The sequence below is a fragment of the Capra hircus genome, chromosome 19 (genome assembly GCF_001704415.2).
Source record: "Capra hircus breed San Clemente chromosome 19, ASM170441v1, whole genome shotgun sequence".
In the NCBI taxonomy this organism is placed as follows: Eukaryota; Metazoa; Chordata; class Mammalia; order Artiodactyla; family Bovidae; genus Capra; species Capra hircus.
The window spans coordinates 36,403,007-36,424,161 of record NC_030826.1 but is presented as its reverse complement, the minus strand read 5'-3'; the positions used below and the strand labels follow the sequence as shown (position 1 = coordinate 36,424,161).

Below are 21,155 nucleotides of genomic sequence, written 5' to 3'. Positions count from 1 at the left end.
TCCTCTCAGCCTGCCATCATCTTTCTCCCTCCCATGCTGGGCAGGACAGCATCTCCTCCCGGATGGTTACAGACAGCAGACAGGGTGGTGTGATTCTCCTGCACTCTCTGGTGGGCTCCTTCCTTCTCTAGCGACAGTGGCTGTACTTCCTGAGGATCTGGGGCTGTTCCTCCAGGTTTCCCTGAGGTTTAGTCAGCATTGGAGGAGCCCATGACTGCAGAGATTAGCCTGGCATCTGCTAGGTGGTGTGATGCTGACAAGAACGTGATAGCGCCGTTCTGCTCTAACAATGGCAGGTGGACACTGACCTGCATTCCTGAATGAGAGGAGGCAGACGGAAGCTGTAACAAGACATGTGGAAGTCAGATGCCAGGAGGGGGTGTGCTTGGTGGGGGGATAGGTGCAGTGGACTGTGCAATCATTTCTTTGCCCCTTCCCAGGTGTCAGGCCTCTTCTTGGCTTCAAGAGGATTCTCATTTGGCTTTCTCTTGGGGAAAATCTTCCCTCTGGAACCCTGGATGGCCTGACTTCCATAATTACAGGAGCCTCATGCATTGAGTACCTGTTGGAAGCCGGGCACTTTACATACAGCATCATGTTCAATTCTCACAATATGCTTTCAAGTGAGTATTTCTTGCATTTTATAGATGAGGAAACTGAGGTCCAGAGAGATTAAAGAATGTACCTGGTGTTGCCCATTTAGGAGGCTGTAAAATCAGGATTCCTATTCATGTTGGCCTGGCTTCTCTGCTGGTGCCACTTCTTATTCTGAGCCCACCACCCCTTCTCTGCATCCTGCACCAGCTGGTTAGAACAGGTTTAAGGAACAGCAGCTGGGAAGACACACCAGAGGGATGTAGGTGATGCCCCAGAGAATGAGAAGGCTTGAGACCAAGGAGATGGTCTCTAGCAAGGACCTTCACATCGTGTGTCTAGGCCATTGTACAGAGACCTGCTAGCCTCTATCTAAAATATGAGGCAGTTTGAAGGATTTGGGTGAGAACACCAGAAGGCTTTTCTGGCCTAGAGGGCTGTGGAACTCTGGAAAGAGCAGAAGAGGAAGGCCAGAAACATACATTCTTCGAGGAAGGCGATGTATTGTGGTTCCAGCAGAGCTGATTTGCTGCCCTGAGACAATGGGGTAGCCCAGAGTTCATTTTGGGACATCCTATTACAGCCAAAGAGGCCAGGACGACTTGGGTGGGAGTTTTCCTAAAAACTTTCCCAATTGAAGGTGAGACCAATCATGGGGACTGGTGCTGAGATGCCGAAGCTGGAACAGTTTAGAACTCATCTCAGGATCCCAAAAGTGGGGGGCCCAAAAGATTCCAGGATATACTTTTTGGGAGATAGGGAGGGGACAGCTGCAGGAACCACAAGGGAAGCCCCCATCTCCCAAGTCCAGGCAGTCCCTGAAGCCAGAAGCCTGCCCTCACCCTGGGGATGCTGAGAAGGCAGCAGGGATTTGCAGGAGCCTGAGCCCCAGTCTGGTGACCAGGTGGCCAGACCTCTGGCCAGTCCTGAGCAGATGGGTGGCGGGGAGCTGGGGCCTGGGCAGGGCGGGGGTGGAGACTGGGAGGTCCAGGTGGGCCTGAGCAGAGGGCGGCCCCTCCTGTGTCTCCCCCTCACCCTGCTGGCCTCCCTCCTTTCCCTTTGATGCTCCTCACCACAGACTTCAAACAGGCTGCCCTCTGCTCCTGCCCGCCCGCCCATAATTAGAGCCTGGCTCAGGCTGCCTCTTGCCCTCACTCCCATCCCTGCTCTCAGTCTGGCTCCAGCTCTCTGACTCGTCTTTATCTCTCCTCTCTCTCCCTCTCTCCCTCTCTTCCCGGTCCTCTGGCTCTCTGTGTCTCTGATCCTCTGTCCCAGGCAGGGACCAGCCTGGTCCCCACGTTGCAGTTCCCATGGACGCACGCTCTCTCCCTTGTGTGCGTGTGTGTTTGTGTGTGTGTGTGTGTGCACGTGTGAATTGACTTGGGTCTCTAATGTGAGAGGATCTATGTATACACGTTTATATATAAACGTGAGTGAGAGCAGGAGGGAGCAGACAGGTGTGACTGTGCGCACACGTGTGTGCATGCGTGTGCTGCTGTGTGAGCGGCGTCCTCCCCTTCTCTGTCTCCTGTGTGTTCTCACTCTCACTGGAGACTTGGCTTCTCTGTCTTTATTGCCGTATCTTCTCTCCATCTCTATAAGCTGTTTCCATCTTTCTCTTTTTCCCTTCTTTCTAATGTGATCTGCACCCCCTCCCCACACTGAAGGCTGCCCTCCTCCACGCCTCTCCCACCCAGAACCTGGGGCTCAGGCCCTACCTGCTCCCTGGTGGAAACTGCTGCCAGGGCAAGCCAGCAGGGCAATGAGCTAGGCCAGCTCCAGGCTGCCCACCTCCTTCCTGGTTGTGCCCTCGGCTCCCAGCACAGTCCCCGGGCCTTCTGCCCCTCCCTGGACTTATTTCGGGCCCTCTGAGGGTCTGTTTTTTCTGGGCCAGGCTGACCTCCCACCCCGTGGGCCCCCTTTGCAGCCCTGTGGCAGGCAGCACCATGTCATTCTCTTTCCTGGGGGGAAGGAGGTCTTGCCAGGAGCCTCTCCATGACCTAATATGGGAAGTAGGGGATCAAGACCCCTACAAGTCCCTGCCCCTCCAAGGCACTGGGCTCAGGCTGCACCTTGGCCCATGACGGAGCCCACATATTTCAGTAGCATCTGCCCTCTGGTGTAAGGGCTTCATCCCCATCAGAGAAGAGGCTGACGCTTTCCTCCCTGTTACCCCCCGCGGCACCTGGCGGCACAGACCCGGGCCCTTTTGGAGAGACTGACCTTGGGCCTTGAGTGGTCTGGGTTTTGATAGACCCCCAGGGCTGAGAAAGCCCTCCCTTCATGCTGCAGCTCTGGACTAGCCTTGGGGCCTCCCTGGGCCTGTTTTGCAAGGATGCAATGAGGAGGGTGATACTAAGAAAGAGATGACTAACCTGGAGGTTAAACTTGATGTTTTCCAGCTGACAGTGCCCTTTCCTGGTCACGTGGGAGCCTTGTGACTCCTGGCAGGAGCATGGAATGAGGTGACCCCATCTTTTTACAGGTGAGGACACTGAGGCACAAGGATGTTCTGTGCCCCCTTCTCAGGGGGAGGCAAGTCTGCTGGGCTTAGGGCTCAGGGCTTGTGGGAGTCCAGGCTCCAGAGCGGGTGGGGAGCAGGATGCATGTCCCTGGCTGGGGCCTCACCTCCCTCTGGCCTCGGTAGTTCTGGCCAGTTTTAGGTTCCAGGCAAAGATGGGCATCCGTGGGTAGATGCGAGATCGTGAGTCAAGGGCTTCAGCAGGGATTTCGACTTGGGGCATTTCTGGGCAGGACCCAGGAGATGCCAGGCCTGGGGGTGCTTAGGGGATCAGGAACTCCAGAGGCTGGGGGGCACCCCCTCTGAATTGGCAGCCCAAGCATGTGTGATTGTGTGTGTGTGTGTGTGTGTGTGTGTGCATGGCCGTGAGGGCGTGATGCTGGGTGTGTGTATGAGAGTGTGTACACAAGCATGAGTGACTGTGGGTGTGTGTGCACACGTGGTGTGCCTGAGAGCGAGGGTTTGTGACTCTATAGACAAGTGTGTGAGAGGCTGTGGCTTGTGAGTGCCTGTAATCCTGTGAGGTCATTTCAAATGTGAATGAGGGACAGGGCTGTGTCTGTGACTCCTGAGCACGCATGACGTGTGTGTGGGTGTGAGGATTGACTTGGGTCTCCGATGTGAAAGGATCTCTGTAGTTTCTCTGTACACACGTTTACACATAAACATGAGCAAGAGCAGGAGGGAGCAGACAGGTATGAGTCCAGCTGCAAGTGTGTGTGGACGTGTGTGCTGCTGTGTGAGAGGCGTGATGCCCCGCTTTCTCCGTCTTCAAGGTCAGCACCACCTCCTCCCTCTCTGCCCTGTCGTCCCTCCCTATCCCCTTCTCTCTCCCGTTCCTACTTAGCCACCCTTTGGGGATCAAGTGCCAGGACCACTCCCCAGTTCCAAAGGTGCCTGGGGACACTCTTTTGTCCCTTTGCTGACAGGAAGGGGGTCCTCGGGGCCCAGGTCGGGGTGGTTGGTTCTTGACGGAGGGCATGGCAGCCCCTGTCTCTAGGCCCAGTTCGAGGTGGAGTGGAGAAGTGCCTCCTGGCCTCTTCTCCCACGCACCATCCCACGGCCCAGGGCGGGAGGGGGATGAGATGATTGTCCAGCGTCAGCGTCTGGGTCCCAGTGGTCGGTGGTCGTGGAGGCAGCTCCCAGGCCCAGACACTGGCTCCAGGTCGGCCTGAGTCTCACCAGCCCGCGCGTCTCCAAGCCTCCACGCCTCACCTGTGAATCTTCTCCTCCTGAGTGAACACCTGGCTGCCTGGGTCTCACCCAATCCCCACCTGACAACCGTGGCCTGGTTCCCCAGCTCTGCCAACTTGGCAGAACCCCCAGTCTGAGGTTCTTGGCTGAGGAGAAGCCTGGAGGAGTGAGGGAGTTTTTTCTGCCCTAGAAATGGGAGATTTGGGCTGAGGTGGGCATGTTCTCCCCAGACAGACTTGTCCTAGCACACCTCTGCAGCAGGGAGGGACCCCGGGGGTGGCCATCTGAGGGAGACACTGCTGCACTGGTCTGGGGAGCCCCAGTCTGAGGGGGAGCCCCTCAGTTTCATGGGAGCAACAAGACACACTGGATACCCAGAGAGCTGGGCCCACACAGTGAAATAAGGACACAATTCCCAGCCACACAGAACTATAAGGTCCACAGTACTTACAGAGGGCTGGGCTGAAGGCAGCCGCTCAATTCTTTGAATAGATGAAAGGAGAAAAAGGAAAGAAGGGTGGGTAGAGGGAGGGTGTCAGAGTGAGAGGGACGGATGGAATTGAGCTGTGAGGCCCTGGGCAGCTTCCTGAAGGCTACAGGGATGCAGGGACAGCTGCGTCTTCCCCCTGAAACTCTGGATGTTTAAAGCCTCTGGCATTTACTGTGAGCATCAAGGCCTCTCCAGGACCCTGGAGCCAGGACCTCGCTAGAGTCCCTGCTTAGTTCGTTTCCTGCTTCAGTCTCCCACTAATATTTTGAAGAGACTCCCTCCTGGAAGCCCAGAATCAAAGGTTCCATTCCTGCCCTTGCTAGGAGAGGAAGGGGGTCCATAGCAGAGGGTGGTGGGGTAAGCCTGGGTTCCCTACCTTCTCAAGGGCCGCTCACTCCCCCTGGCCCCGCTCCCTCCCTTCCTCCTAAACCCAGGAAATCTGGGGGCAGGCATCTGTGCCCTGCCCCTCCCACTGCCTGCCAGGAGGTGACTGCCAGTGGAAAGGGCCTCCAGCTCATCCCTGCAGGGGTCTCCCCTTACTGGAGCCCAGGAGGACAGGAGCCCCTGGGGTGTCTGGAACCCACTCATTCCCAGGTAGCCTGCTTGGTCACAGCCTCAAAAGCAGGCTCAGGGAACCCCGGAGATGAGTAGGAGGGTAGAAAGCAGGTCCCAAGCCGCTCCCTGCAGAACCATCCCACCCCCGCGGGGACCTGCTCTTTGCCCAGGCCTGGTCTCCAGATTCAGGTGGTGGGAGTTAGTCCTGATACCTGAGGCTGGCCCTCCCACATCAGCTGAGCATCTCAGAGAGCAGGGGATGTGTGCCCTCATCTGACAGGTTCCAGTTTCAAGGAACAGGAGGCATGTGAGAGGACAGGCAGATATAGAAGTAAACTGTGATGGCAGATCAGCCTGTTCTCTTCTTGACAGAAGATCAAAGTTCTGGAGCACTGAGACTGGGCCACCCCTTGGCCAATGTTGAAAGTTCTCCTGACCCAAACCAGCTCGTGTAGCAGTAGCTCCAATAGCTGTATTTGCAATTGACCGATGCAACGCATCTCAGACAGAAACTACTGCAGTTTGTGATCATTGTACAGCTTGCACATTCACACACCTGATCTCATTTGGAGCCCCTGGCACTCCTGAGAGGCAGGCGGGAGTTATGTTATGTCTCCCATTTTGCAGGTGAGGAAATGAGGAGGAGAGCCCCACTCATTCAGAAAGTGTGCTTTCATTCAGAAAGGTTTTGGGATCTCAGGCCCCCTCTTTCCCACGCTCTCATTACTTACCACATTTGGGAAATAATTTGGTTCAGTCCTTGGAGCCAGGGAAGCCTTGGATCCCTTGTGGGTGGGCTGTGTGTCTGGTTTAGACCAGGGTGACAAGGCCGGGGAACAGCAGATGGGCTCACACTGGCTGAGTGCAGACCCTTCCCATCCCAACATAGCTGTTAGCCCCACCGAGCTGGGGCCACAGCAGACTCGGAACTCAGGACTCCTTCTGGGGTAGTTGTGTGTGGTAGCTGCCCACTCTCCTCCAGGAACAGGACCTCGTGGCCCCAGCCAGCAACCTGTGGGCTGCATCCTGGCTCTGGTCTTGCAGGGCTGGTGGGAGGCATAGGGTCTGGGTTTGGTCCCAGACTGGGTGGGCTGTTCCTCCTTGGGTGGGTGGGAGATGGGATCTGGTGCCTTCTTACCCTGGGGGAAGAATACCAGAGTGGGTCCCTCCCCCCGGCTGGTGACTGGCCAGGCCACTACAGAGCACAGCTTTCTCTGGGTGATGCCCTTCTCTTTACCCCGGCCTCTGGCAAGAGACCCCTTCTCTTCATGCCCACCCAAGAGTCCAGCCACCTCAGCTCACTCCCTCAGAGCTCTCCATCTTCCTCCTTCTTTCCTACTCTGGACTGAGCTCCTACCAGTGCCAGGCACCTGGTGGGTACTTCATCCAGGTGGTCTCATTAACTCTGCCCGAGAAGAGGTATCAGTAGCTCTCATGTTAGGGTTGAGGAGCTGAGCCCATAGAAGGTAGAGTGATTTGCCTAAGATCACACAGGTAGGGTGCTGGCAGAGGTGGGATTCAGTTCTTTAAGCTCCACAGAGAGTGGAAGAAATGCTACAGAGGGAGCTTGGAGCTTGAGAAGGGCTTGGACTACTTCGGTGGGGATCCCCAGCTTGATTTTGTGGGTGCAGGGCTTTTAAATAGGAAAGTTTCACAGAAGAGCAGAGACCCAGACTTCCTGGGTCCAAATCCTGCTCTGAAACCTAGATGTGTGACTTTGGGCAAGTTACTTAACCTCTCTGTACCTAGTTTTTCTCACCAGTACAAAGGAACCGGTCATAGTGCCTATCTCAGAGGCGTGCTGGGAGGGTTGAGCGTCCATGAACCTAAGGTTTTTGAGCAGAGAGCAGTGCAGGCTGTGTGTTACGCACTGTCCGTGTGCATTAGCACAGGTGGCTCCTAGCTGGACCCCTTCCTTCGCCCTTTCTCACCACCTCGCCCTCCTCCCACCCATCATCCTCTCTGAGGACTGAGAGGTGCTGCCCTGAGCAAGGAACTGAGCCCCTGCCCTGCCATGTGCCCTGCCCATCTTTGCTATGGCTGCGCCTGGTGGGCAGAAGGTATGTGTACAAGACTCAGGTGGGGGAAGGGGAGCAGCATGGAAGAGCCTGAAAGACCCTCCCCAGTGACTGTGGGTGGCGGCCAGGGTACAGAAGGGGCTGCCCCCTGGTTCCAGCTGCGGGATGAGGTGCTGGGTGAGGAGGAGCTGGGGCTGGCTTCCAGCAGGAGGACAGGGGTAGCTGGGCTGAGAAGGAGGGAAGTGGGGGTGAGGGAGAGTTGGGGCTGGGGTGGGAGGTGGGGCAATGGAACAATGAGGGTGGCGGGGATCCGACGGAAACCCACCCTGGAGCAGGGGGTTGAGGACAAGCCTGGCGGTGGAGGAGGCTTGGCGGAAGTGTCGGCCTGGTTTGTCCCTTGATTTCTGTTTGCTCCTACAGAGGCTGGGGCATTCTCCCCAGAGCCTGACAGCTCCCTGACCAGTCCTCTCTCATCTCTCAGGGGCACACCCTGCCCACCCCCAGCCAAAGCCAGGAATGGGGCTGTGGGCAAGGGGTTGGTCATCTGGGTGACACTGGCTGGAGAGGTGTGCCTGAGAGGCACCTGGCCTTTTCTGATGGTGGGCAGGGGCCAGTGGGGTGAGGGGGTCTGGACACAACCTCAGCTGCAGAAAAAAGTGTGCTTTCCTCAGTGGGAATCAGTAGAAGAGCACCTTCAGTTCAGTTCAGTAGCTTGGTAATGTCCCAGTCTTTTTGACTCCATGAATTGCAGCACGCCAGGCTTCCCTGTCCCTCACTGATTCCCAGGGCTTGCTCAAACTCATGTCCATCAAGTTGGTGATGCCATCCAACCATCTCATCCTCTGTGGTCCCCTTCTCTTGCCTTCAATTTTCCCCAGCATCAGGGTCTTTTCCAATGAGTCAGTTCTTTACATCAGGTGGCCAAAGTATTGGAGCTTCAGCTTCAACATTAGTGCTTCCAATGTATATTCAGGCCTGATTTCCTTTAGGATAGACTGGTTGGATCTCCTTGCAGTCCAAGGGACTCTCAAGAGTCTTCTCCAACACCACAGTTCAAAAGCATCAATTCTTCAGTGCTCAGTTTTCTTTATGGTCCAATTCTCACAACCATACATGACTACTGGTAAAGCCATAGCTTTGACTATACAGACCTTTTCTTTTTTTGGCAAAGTAATGTCTCTGCGTTTTAATATGCTATCTAAGTTTGTCATAGCTTTTCTTCCAGGGAGCAAGTGTCTTTTAATTTCATGGCTGCAGTCACCATAAGAAATGGTGGAACAACAGACTGGTTCCAAATAGGAAAAGGACTACGTCAAGACTGTATATTGTCACCCTGCTTATTTAACTTATATGCAGAGTACATCACGAGAAACGCTGGGCTGGAAGAAGCACAAGCTGGAATCAAGATTGCCGGGAGAAATATCAATAACCTCAGATATGCAGATGACACCACCCTTATGGCAGAAAGTGAAGAGGAACTAAAAAGCCTCTTGATGAAAGTGAAAGAGGAGAGTGAAAACGTTGGCTTAAAGCTCAACATTCAGAAAACGAAGATCATGGCATCCGGTCCCATCACTTCATGGAAAATAGATGGAGAAACAGTGGAAACAGTGTTAGACTTTATTTTGGGGGGCTCCAAAATCACTGCAGATGGTGACTGCAGCCATGAAATTAAAAGACACTTACTCCTTGGAAGAAAAGTTATGACCAACCTAGACAGTATATTCAAAAGCAGAGACATTACTTTGCCGACTAAGGTGCGTCTAGTCAAGGCTATGGTGTTTCCTGTGGTCATGTATGGACGTGAGAGTTGGACTGTGAAGAAGGCTGAGCACCAAAGAATTGATGCTTTTGAACTGTGGTGTTGGAGAAGACTCTTGAGAGTCCCTTGGACTGCAAGGAGATCCAACCAGTCCATTCTGAAGGAGATCAACCCTGGGATTTCTTTGGAAGGAATGATGCTAAAGCTGAAGCTCCAGTACTTTGGCCACCTCATGCGAAGCGTTGACTCTTTGGAAAAGACTGATGCTGGGAGGGATTGGGGGCAGGAGAAGAAGGGTATGACCCAGGATGAGCTGGCTGGATGGCATCACGGACTCGATGGACGTGAGTCTGAGTGAACTCCGGGAGATGGTCATGGACAGGGAGGCCTGGCGTGTTGCAATTCATGGGGTCGCAAAGAGTCGGACACGACTGAGCGACTGAACTAAACTGAACTGGCTTTGCCTTTCTTTAGGATTGGAATGAAAACTGACATTTTCCAGTTCTGTGGCCACTGCTGAGTTTTCCAAATTTTCTGGCATATTGAGTGCAGCACTTTCACAGCATCATCTTTTAGGATTTGAAATAGCTCAGCTGGAATTCTATCACCTCCACTAGCTTTGTTCATAGTGATGCTTCCTAAGGCCCACTTGACCTCACATTCCAGGATGTCTGGCTCCAGGTGAGTGATCACACCATTGTGGCTATCTGGGTCATTAAGATCTTTTTGGATAGTTCTTCTGTATATTCTTGCCACCTCTTCTTAATATCTTCTGCTTCTGTTAGATCCATACTGTTTCTGTCCTTTATTGTGCCCATCTTTGCGTGAAATGTTCCCTTGGTATCTAATTTTCTTGAAGAGATCTCTAGGCTTTCCCATTCTATTGTTTTCCTTTATTTCTTTGCATTGATCACTTAGGAAGGCTTTCTTATCTCTCCTTGCTATTCTCTGGAACTCTGCATTCACATGGGTATATCTTTCCTTTTCTCCTTTGCCTTTCACTTCTCTTCTTTTCTCAGCTATTTGTAAGGCCTTCTCAGACAACCATTTTGCCTTTTTACATTTCTTTTTCTTTGGGTTGGTTTTGATCACTGCCTCCTCTGTGATGCCTCCTCTTATGAACCTCCATCCACAGTTCTTCAGATACTCTATCAGATCTAATCCCTTGAAACCATTTGTCATTTCTACTGTATAATCATAAAGGATTTGATTTAGGTCATACCTGAATGGTCTATTGGTTTTCCCTACTTTCTTCAATTTAAGTCTGAATTTTGTAATAAGGAGTTCATGATCTGAGCCACAGTCAGTTCCTGGTCTTGTTTTTGCTCACTGTTTATAGCTTCTCCATCTTCAGCTGCAAAGAATATAGTCAATCTGATTTTGGTATTGACCATCTGGTGATGTCCATGTGTAGAGTTCTCTCTTATGTTGTTGGAAAAGGGTGTTTGCTACGGCCAGTGCATTCTCTTGGCAAAGCTCTGTAAGCCTTTATTCTGCTTCATTTTGTACTCCAAGGCCAAACTTGCTTATTACTCCAGGTATCTCCTGACTTCATACTTTCGTATTCCCATCCCTGATGATGAAAACGACATCTCTTTTGGTGTTGTTCTAGAAGATCTTGTGGAGAAGGCAATGGCAACCCACTCCAGTACTCTTGCCTGGAAAATCCCATGGACGGGGGAGCCTGGTAGGCTGCAGTCCATGGAGTCGCGAAGAGTTGGACACGACTGAGTGACTTCACTTTCACTTTTCACTTTCATGCATTGGAGAAGGAAATGGCAACCCACTCCAGTTTTCTTGCCTGGAGAATCCCAGGGACGGCAGAGCCTGGTGGGTTGCCGTCTATGGGGTCGCACAGAATCGGACACGACTCAAGCGACTTAGCAGCAACAGCAGCTAGAAGGTCTTGTAGGTCATCATAAAACAGTTCAACTTCAGCCTCTTTGGCATTAGTGGTTGGGGCATAGACTTAGATTACTGTGATATCGAATGGTTTGTCTTGGAAACAGAGATCATTCTGTCGCTTTTGAGATTGCACCCAAGTACTGCATTTTGGACTCTTTCGTTGACTATGAGGGTTACTCCATTTCTTGTAAGGGATTCTTGCCTGCAGTAGTAGATATAATGGTCATCTGAATTAAATTCGCCCATTCCAGTCCATTTTTGTTCACTGATTCCTAAAATGTCGATCTTCACTCTTGTCATGTCCTGTTTGACTGCTTCTAATATACCTTGTTCATAGACCTCACATTCCAGGTTGCTATGCAACATTGTTCCTTGTAGCATTGGCCTTTACTTCCATCACCAGTCACATCTACAACTGGGCATTGGTTTTGCTTTACCTCCATCTCTTCCTTCTTTCTGGAATTATTTCTCCGCTCTCCGCCAGTTGCATATTGGGCACCTACAGACCTGGGGAGTTCATCTTTTGGTGTCATATCTTTTTGCCTTTTCATACTGTGAATGAAGCATGGATCACAGCATTGTCTAACTCAGAGAAACTATGAGCCATGACATGTAGGGTCATCCAAGATGACGGGTCCTGGTGGAGAGCTGACAAAACGTGGCCCACTGGAGAAGGGAATGGCAAACCATTTTAGTACTCTTGCCCTGAGAACCGCATGAACAGTAGGAAGAGAAGAGCGCCTGTCCTTCTCTTCTTCCCTCCTTCTCCCTCCTCCCTATATATTCTTTCTCTGGCTCTGGCATTCAGTAATTGTTTGACTTTATAAGCAGAGCTAAGGATGTGAATTCTATGGTTTCCAGGATCCAGTTCCTTGCTCTGTGAGGAAGGAAGTCAGGACATGAATGGGGATGGAATTGGTGATGGGGAGGTAGGGATGTAGGAGTGAACTCCGGCTTGAGACCCAGCAAAAATGAACCACCTGTCCTGGGTCTTTTCTCATGGTCTGGGACTGGGCAGAGGAAAGCAAGGGAAATGGGTGGAGAGATGAATAAAAACATTCATTTATTTTTAAATCTTCACAATTAAACAGATAAGTAATTGGACATAAAATCCCAATTATGTCCCTTGAATTCAGTGCTTCCTACACCTCGGCTGTGGGAATACTACTGGCCCGACTTCTGCAGTGAGGTCTTTCAAGTTGACTGATTTGATAACAACCCGCTTTTCAAACGTAGCTTCTCCACCAATTCCTAGCTTTGCTATTTGGGCAAGTCCCTTCTCTGTGCCTTTGTTTCCTCACCTGTGAAATGGGATAGCAATGTACTTATATCATGGGGTTATTGTGAGGATTAGTGTTTATAAAGCAGTTGGAAGAGTGCCTGGCTCATGGAAAGCGCTATCTGTTTGTCAAATAGAATGAGTAAATAAATACTTCCGAGCAATAACAGCTGTGACATGGTGACTTGGTGAGTTAGATTTTCTCACGTACATTAAAATAAAGAACTAACTTGAGTTTCCTGGCTGTCTGGTAGTTAGGAGTTGATGCTCTCACTGCTGTGGCACTGGATTCAGTCCCTGGCCAGGAAACTAAGATCCCGCAAGCTGCCAGCTCGGCCAAAAAAAAAAAACACCAACTAGAGAAAACTAGGAACCATTACTATAGAATTGTCTTCCATATTGCCAGTGGGAAATTGGCCCAGATGAAGCTTCCACTCTGTCTTAGTGCAAGTTCATTTTACATGGTTTAACTCAATCCCAGTTGCAGCCCATACTCTCCTCCTGGGGGCGGTGTCACTGGACCCATATCAGCCTCTTTGTCACCATGGCTTTGCCAGGGCACCTCTGCCATGAGATGTCAGAGCTGCTTGGATCCCATGCTTGCTGTGGCCCGGCTCCTCCGCGGGAAGGCGCTGTTCCCAACGAGGCACCAAAGCAGGTGGGCCGTCTGTACTGGAGACCTCTCCCAGGAGTACCTACCCTGGACCCCAGGATTCCATGCTCTGTCCCAACCGAGCCCCTCATTTCAACCTTCTGCTTTTTATGAACCTGGGAGAAAGGGGAGCCTGGGAGTTGGGGAAGGAACAGGATAATTCTGAGGCCTGGGCAGGTTGCCTTCAATTTACCCTCTGGGCGCCTCCTATTTGATCGGCTTTAGGACTTTAATTTGCTTGTTGTTTGAGGTTAACCACCTTCCTTAATGAAGCTGGGGATGGAGAGGGCAGGTGGGGAGAGAAACCCCTGAAGGTGTGAGAGTGCAAGGGCTTCTCTTGGAGGCCCCCGGGGGGCTGTTGGGCTGTGAAGCAAGAGACGGTGCCTGCCAGCACCCAACTTGTCCTCCAGGTATGATCCATGGAGGCGCATCCTGACTGTCATGGGGTGGGGAGGGGAGAAGGGCCTCTGTCTTCTGGAAGCTCTGCCCAGTCACAGCAGAAGATTCAGGGAAGATGTCCCACCAGACCAGGGTGGGCAGAGCGGCTGAGGAGGATTCTCAGGAGATGGGAATGGCTGTGTCGGTCAGACTGGGTGGGAGTCTAGGTGGCCAGTCATACGGTGAGTCCTCAGGCTCTGCTGGGGCTTCCAGTCAGGACCCCAGAGCCGGCGAGGGGACGTCTGGGCTGCCTTCCTCAATCCACAGCCGGAGGTCTGAGGCCCTGGTGTACAAGAGAGTCGGTTTCCACGTTCAGGTCTGCCTGTCGTGGTGTGTGTGTGTGTGTGTGAGGGAGGAGAGAGCTGCTCTTCCATCAGACCAGGGGCTCCTTGGCAGGGCGGTATTTCATCGGAAGATGGGGGCTTTCTGAGGGCAGAAGCAGTGCTGCCTCAGTGATCTGTTCCTGCTTCCAGAGGGTGCTCACCGGCCCTGAGGCCCCCCACCAGCAATTCTCTGCCTGCCCGCTTCCCTCCCCCGCTCCCTCCCTCCCAGCACACACACCGTCGAGAGACTCCTTTGAAGTGCTGAGTGTGTTGTTCCTAGGACTTAAACCGGCAGGCAGAGCCGGGTGTGGAGCCCTGGTAATGAGGCTTTTCGGAGTGGGGCTCCCATCAGATAAGCAGTCCTTCGTGGCTTTCCACTTCCTATTCTAATGAAGGACACTGCTGAGGGACAGCTGGGTCCAGGACCCACGTGGCACCTGCCTTCTCACCTTGGCTGAGTTGAACCCTGGGGCTGTACGACCTCTGGGATCCCATGATGTCCTGTGTCCAAGAAGGCCTTTGGACAGTTCCTCTCACCTCCAAATGGAGGCGGGGCCCGCATGTAAGAATTAAAGATTTTAAAATTAAAAAAAAACAAAAAACAAAAAACAAAAACAAATGGAGGCGGGGACTGTGGTTGCCTTTCTTACCCCATGTAGAGCCTCCATCATGCTGTTCTAAAAGGCTTTGGGTCAGACGCCAGGAAGAACCTTCCAGGTCACAGAGGTACATGATAATAAACCTGCAAGGTTTGGGTCCGCAGGGAGGTAGAATTAGAGAGTCAATCCCCTGCTTCAGGTTTTGGAGGGCCACCCTGCTGTTGTGGTGCTGGGCGATGGACGGGACAGGCAGGCAGTTGATAGCAGAGGGAAGGAGGCACCCGCATTAGCACCAAAACAGACCTGAGGGTCATATACACACAGGAAGAGGAAGACGTTGGTCCTCTTCTGGCTTATTTTCCTCTCCCAGACATACAAATCAGGTTCTATGAAAACACTGGGGGAAATAAAGGTCAATAATGTGGTGAGCTGAGGCCTGGCACCTGCAGCAACGGTTAGCAGAGGCGTGGGAGGCCCAGGTTCGATCCCTGGGTCGGGAAGATCCCCTGGAGAAGGAAATGGCAACCCACTCCATTGCTCTTGCCTGGAGAATCCCATGGAGGGAGGAGCCTGGTAGGCTACAGTCCATGGGATCATAAAGAGTCGGACACGACTGAGCTACTTCACCCTCCAGACCTTGATGCTGGGAAAGATGGAATGAAAAAGGAGAAGAGGGTGGCAGAGGATGACATGGTTGGATGGCATCACCGATTCAATGGACATGAACTTGGGCGAACTCCAGGAGATGGTGAGGGACAGGGAGGGCTGGTGTGATGCAGTCCAAAGAGTAGGGTTGGTGTGATGCAGTCCAAGAGGGTTGCAAAGAGTAGGACCCAACAACAACTAAACAACCCTCCCCTTGATGGACACCTGAAGGTCATTCTACTGGCTTCTCCAGGAGGGCTGACCGGAGGTCGCCCCAGCTGTGCTCCTGTCTCCAGACTGACTTCTCTGTTGTTCCACCAAGAGGCTGCCCCACACTCCCCCTTGCTTACTGAGCAGTCTTAGATGGGTGGCTGCCTCAGTTTCCCCAACTGTAAAGTAAGGATAAGAGAGTGGGAGAAGGGATGACATAGTCCCCGTAAAGCTGTTAACACAGAACCTGGCACTCACTGGGCTTCTCCAAAGGTCCCTTTCGAGTGCCCTCCTGGAGGTTCTTTCTGCTGTCTGCCTGCTACCCCTCCTTGGCGTATGGAGTACGACATGGCTTATTTTCCCAGCCTACGTGAGGAAGCAGGGTAGGGGGCATGTTGGTCCTTTCTGCCCTCAGTTTCCCTTTCTTAAATGTGGCTCCCCTCCTCTCCCCGCACCACCCACTGCGCCCCCCTCCCAGGCCTGCATGGTGAGATAATGTCTAAGAGATACTTGGAGTTGCTTGGAGGAAGAGGCCAGACAGTGAGTGACCAGAGGTGATTATCTGGCGTGACTAAAGCAGCGGTTTCCCTCCCCAACCCCCAGCCCAGGCAGAAGGGAGGGGGACATCCGAGGTCACGCTCCAGAAGGAACTTCCCAAGAAGGGCTAGACCTAGGGAAGCCGACCTTGGGATAGGGGATTCAGGTGATTTTTCACAGGAAAAAACAATAACTCATCCCTTTGGGGAGGGGGTTTTGAGGCAGGGGGCTGGCCAAAATGGCTCCATTCTCCCCTTGAACAACCACTCTATCTCCAGCTCTCAGCCTGTCTCCTCCATGGATGCCACTGCTCACCCTGGCCCTTGGCTCCTGCCCTTCTCCTCTCTGCCTCTCAAGGGGACCTGGCTCCCTCCCAGGACCTCCTCTCCATCCTGCCCGGGGTCCCCACTATGGCAGCCCAAGTTTAGACGCCTCTCTGAGCAGCAGAGATTTCTCTGCAGGAGGAAGATCCATTTTCCTCTCTCTCTTTACTCCTCTGCCCACCCCAACCCCAGAGGCCTGCAGAGGACCCGAAGGCTGCCCACTGAGTGCGGGTGGGCAGCAGGACTCCCATCAGCTCCCCCAGCCTCCTGTCCGTGGAGTGAGACAGCAGGCAGGAGGGCTGCAGTTCCCACCCAGACCTCTGGGTGCTGCCCAACTGCTGTGGTTGGCCCTCCCCTGAAGGACCTGGAGGTATTCACCTTCACTCTAACCCTCCTCCTGCCCCGCCCGCCCCCCCCCACCACCACCTTCCAGAAGGGGCCGCCTTCATTTAGAAAAGAGAAGCAGCCACACATACGAAATATTTTCATAAACATCATCTCTTTGATCCTAGTTATTAGTATGGCCGACTCCCATTTCACACATGGGAAAACTGAGGCACAGTGAGGCCAAGTGGCTCACCCCGGGTCCCACGGAAGCATGAGGAATCCTGACAAAGCCTCGGGAAGACAAGAATGAGCCTGCAGAGCCAGGCAGCCTCCAATGTCTGTGTGTGGGAAGCAGATACTCTGGCTTGTGCTGGTCTCCCAGTGCCGCAGAAAGGAGAGAGGAGGGCGTGCCTAGGGGACTGAGCCCCAGTGTGGGGGTCCAGTCTAGCCTTTGCTGTGGTCTTGCTGCTAAATACATGCTTAGAATATAGCATTTCTGTAAGCAGCGCTGAAGTCTGTAGAATACAAAGTGCTCTGTAACTCCATCAGGTAACTCTGGTTAATGGTGGTGTGCTTCCTGCCAGAACTTTGTAGCATTCAAAAAATTTTTTTCAACACAAATGGGGCTTTATTAACAAACAGTAAAGAACAAACAGTTCCTTGACTGAGTTTTCCATCATTCCTATCTCCATACACAAACAGCGATCTTTCAAACAGAACACCCACTGTGGACGAAATCTAATTTGGTGAACCTTTCTTACCAGGAGGCATTGGGCAGTCCCATCACGGGTAATGATCAACAAGGAGTTTGGTCCCTTCGCATTGGTGGGAGCATACTTCTACAAAGCATTCACTCCAGCCTGGGGTTCCTGAGAGATGCTCACGAATGTGCTGTGCGTGCGTCACCATCCCTAGAGGAAAGTATCCTGGTCTCCTCCTTGGTGGTTTGATCCTGGGAGCAGGGTCTGCCTTTCAGGAAGGCCTTCCACAAGTCTGACCCAAATCCCGGTGGACAGATGGAGCTGTTTCCTCCTCGCATCTCCTGGGCAGGGTCTTCCTGGGCAGCCTGGCTCCCAGCTGGCTGCTCTGTTCTCCTATACAACAGTGTGAGCACACTGGGAGGAAGGGAGCATTCCTCTCCTCTCCTTGTTGGAAGCTTCTTGCAGAAAAGAGGAGAAAGACTAAGGAAAGTCTGAAGAATCACTTCTGGTGTGTTCACTGAGAGCTGGGGGTGGTGGGCCCACAAGACACCTTTTCACCTGCCAGTCTTAATGTCTGGGAAGTGCACAGAAGTCCTTTTAAGGCTAGAAATTTCAAAGCACTTCTCAGATACATACAAAAGCTTCTCTTGGGAGACGGAGGAGGGGGGCGGGGGGGCGGGGGGGGCTGGGGCGGGGGGCGGAGGGGTGGGGAGGTGGTGCTGACTGTGGCTTCCACAGTGGGAAGGTGGAAGGAAGCAGACCCAGGTGTCCCTCTCTCCTTAGCTGTTTCTGGCGTTGGCTTCTGCCCCACCCCCTGTGGTCCAGCTGGAAGATTGGGGTCACCCTGTATGGGGTGTCTGTCTCTACACTCACCTGGCAACTTAGAATACGTGGCTCCTTGGGACTAAGCAGGTCAGAGGAGTCAGCATTAACCCTTCACGTGTTAACCTGATCCACAGGTCTGTGAATTCACAGCCAAAAACCTGCCAATAGATCTAATCAAAGGCAGAACCTTCCGGGCAACACCTAACTCCTTCCGGAGGCTGTTGCTAATTTCACTCTTAATCTTTGTACCCAGCACTCATTCAACAGCAAGCTCTTGCTGCACACCTAGGTGCTGAGATCCACAGCCTCATGTATGAGTTGTGTGTGTGTCCCAGAGACCAAGCTCTCACGATGTGATAAGCGCTTTGACTGGAGAAGCTGCAACAGGAGAAATCAATGATTAGAAACTCACTCACTGATGTGCTATTAGCTCGATCATCCCTAATTGACACTGTTCCTGGCACTCTAACAAGCCAGGGGAAGTCCCAGGTGGAAGAGCCAAAGCGCTGGCTGGTTTTCCCCAGGGAGCCAGAAGGCTGGATTTGAACTGCAGACCACCTGACTGCAAAGCCCTTGCTCTTTGCACCCTTCTACTGCAGGCAACAATGCCAGCGGGTGGAGACAGTCAGGCCAAGGACCTTGTGTATGGCACACGCGTGGGTGAATGATTACCTGCCTGAACACCTTGGATCACAAGTGTCTGTTTCATGTGAGCCTCTCTTGATGGCACAGATTATGTCTTATCTGTGCCGTAAGTCTGTTTGAGTCCCAGACTGGGACTGGAGCCTGGTGCACAAATGAACATGTGAATGGATGATGAAGCCATCAGTGAGTTCCACTTTGGAACATATCAGTGGGATATCAGACTACAGAGCCAGAGGCCCCTTCCCCTCCATGAGGCTCAGCACCTTCAGGAAAGTCACTCTTGTCTGGATGGGGCAGTGCTGCGATGAGGCAGAGAAAAGACTGGCCCATCCTGAAAGCGGTGGTGGGAAAGTTGGGCAAGTATGCGTCTGGGTCTCCAGGGGGTCTTAAATGGTCCTCTGTTCGTCCTCCAGCCTCACCCCTCCTTTGCCCCTCAGGCAGGCGAGCAGGACCTCTTCTGAGATGACCACTTAGTTGCTGACAACAGAGATTATTAAGTGAATATCAAGTGAAAGGACAGAGACATTGGGAAAAGGTCTTTGTTACTCAGGTCACTTGTCATGGGGAAACTTCTCCTCTGGTCACACTGTTCACCCTGGCACAACAGAAGGCTTGAAGGCTACTGTCTACCTAGTCTGAGTTCCCCAAGTTCCACTCTTTAGGAACTACTCATTGGGCTGGTCCCTTGCAGAAAAATTTAAACTTCTCAGAATCATTGATGGACTTGGGGGTGAGGACCTTGATGGAGAAAGCGTATAAAGTACCGGTTCCTGATCCAGTGAATTTCAGTGGGGAGATTGTGGGAACATTTTGAACAAGCGCTCCCTGATTCTGAGGCAGGTGGGTGATCTCTGGCCTACATTCAGGAAAGGACCTTGAGCAGAAATTTGGTCATTTTCACTCCAAGAGGAGATGGGCTGGAAACCTCAGGGGCCAGGCCATGGTCCATTAAAGCCCCCCACCACGCCCCACCCCACAAACACACACACTGGGACTGCTCTGCACCAGCATCACAACAGGCCTGAGGAAGGAAGGAGGTGGGGCTCCCACAGGCCAGACAGGGCTTGACATGTCCCTGGGCCAATTTGGGGACTTAGCTTTGGTCACCAGTTTCCTTCTCTGGGTCTACAGTAAATCTCTTGCTGCGAAGGATATTCTTAAAGAGGTAGTGCTAGGGACTGGAGTTTTTCTTAGGTCTAATATGGCCCAGGGAGTGATCCATGAGGACAGGAGGACAGTCCCCCGACCCCACGGTAAGGAAGGAGGAGTTGGTGAGGAGCCAGTCAGCTCATCCTCAGGCTGCACTTCCTGGGTTCATCCCAGGCTGAAAGCCATTCTCTCCTTTTCTTCTTAGAGAATACTTCACTCCTCTCTCACCGCCATCCAGTTCATTCAGAGGGCAAGTTCTTGATGTCTATCCTTAAGCTCTCCTGCTTATAAGCAGGACATCTCCCCTGTCAGGCCGGGAGAGGGAAAGCCATCTGACTCTCATCCCATCCTGCTTTTGAATCTATTAAAAATGCCTCCACCATCCCATCAAGCCATGTTCCTCACAGGGGAGAAGCTCCTCTCTGCCCTCCTTAGTCCACAAGTGTGGAAAGGAGGAAACCTCCAGTTCCTGTGACCCCCTCTCCTGAATCCTCGAACTCCAGCCTGGTGTGTATTGGGGTGGGGGGGAGCAGGAAGACCAGTTTTTCCAGCCCTGAGACCAGCCTGCCCCTGGGGGTGCATGCGAGCCCAGTAGGATGGCAGCCTGGGCCTCTGTGGAATGTGGCCCATCCGGCTCTTGCTGCCTAAGGAAGGGAGGTTGGTGTAGCCGGAGTCCAGGGCTGGCTGGTCCAGAGACATCCCCTCCCACTCAGGCCAGGAATGAGTGCCAGCAGCATCCCTCCCAGCAGCCTTTCAGATCCTATTCCACTTGGCCAGGCCATTCCTCCTTCCCCTCCCCCTGGTTGGGGGAGGTGCTCAGATTGGCCTGCTCTGCCCTCCCACATTACCTTCTCCAGCCCCTGCCTCCTTACCCTCCCTGTCTGTAGGAGGGCTTCTTCAATTGAGGGGTCACTGCTCCCTCCAGGTTACAGGGACCCTGACTGTCTCAGTGACTGTCTATGCTCAGAACCGGGCAGTCAGTGTTCAGTAAATAATGCCCACTTTCTTGCCAAACTGCTGAATTAAATGCATGAGATGAATACATTTGTAGAGGCACGGGTTGGCTGAGAAGCCAGGCTCCCCTCAACTGACGCTAAGATGGCTCATTGGTACCCAGGCTGTCCTAGCCAGTGTGGGGCCTGGAAAGAGCCAGGGTGAGCTGCTCTCCCCGCTCCCCTGTTTGCTGATCTCATCTCTCCATCCCCTTACACCCTGTTGTATTCTCCCAGTCCTCCCCGATCCTAACCCTCTTTGTCCCCATCCTATCTCTGGCCCAGGATACACAGAGCCACTTCCCTCCGTTTATTCCCCCTGCTCCTAGAAGCTTTCTCCTTCTTGAGGCCTTCCTGGAACTTGATTGGCTAAGACTCTCTGTCGGGTGCCCTTTTCTCCCTTTGTGAGTCTTCACCATATGTAGCCCATAGCCACGTGCCCCCACCGACCATTCCTGCCTCTGCCTGGGG

General features: G+C 52.9%; 1 long non-coding RNA gene across 1 annotated transcript; it reads left to right on the top strand.

Annotated features, from left to right (window-relative positions):
• On the top strand, window positions 596-17,606 carry LOC102186795. Its single transcript, XR_001296927.2, has 3 exons — window positions 596-623; window positions 2,997-3,079; window positions 17,137-17,606. It is a non-coding gene; the product is annotated as an uncharacterized LOC102186795 (long non-coding RNA).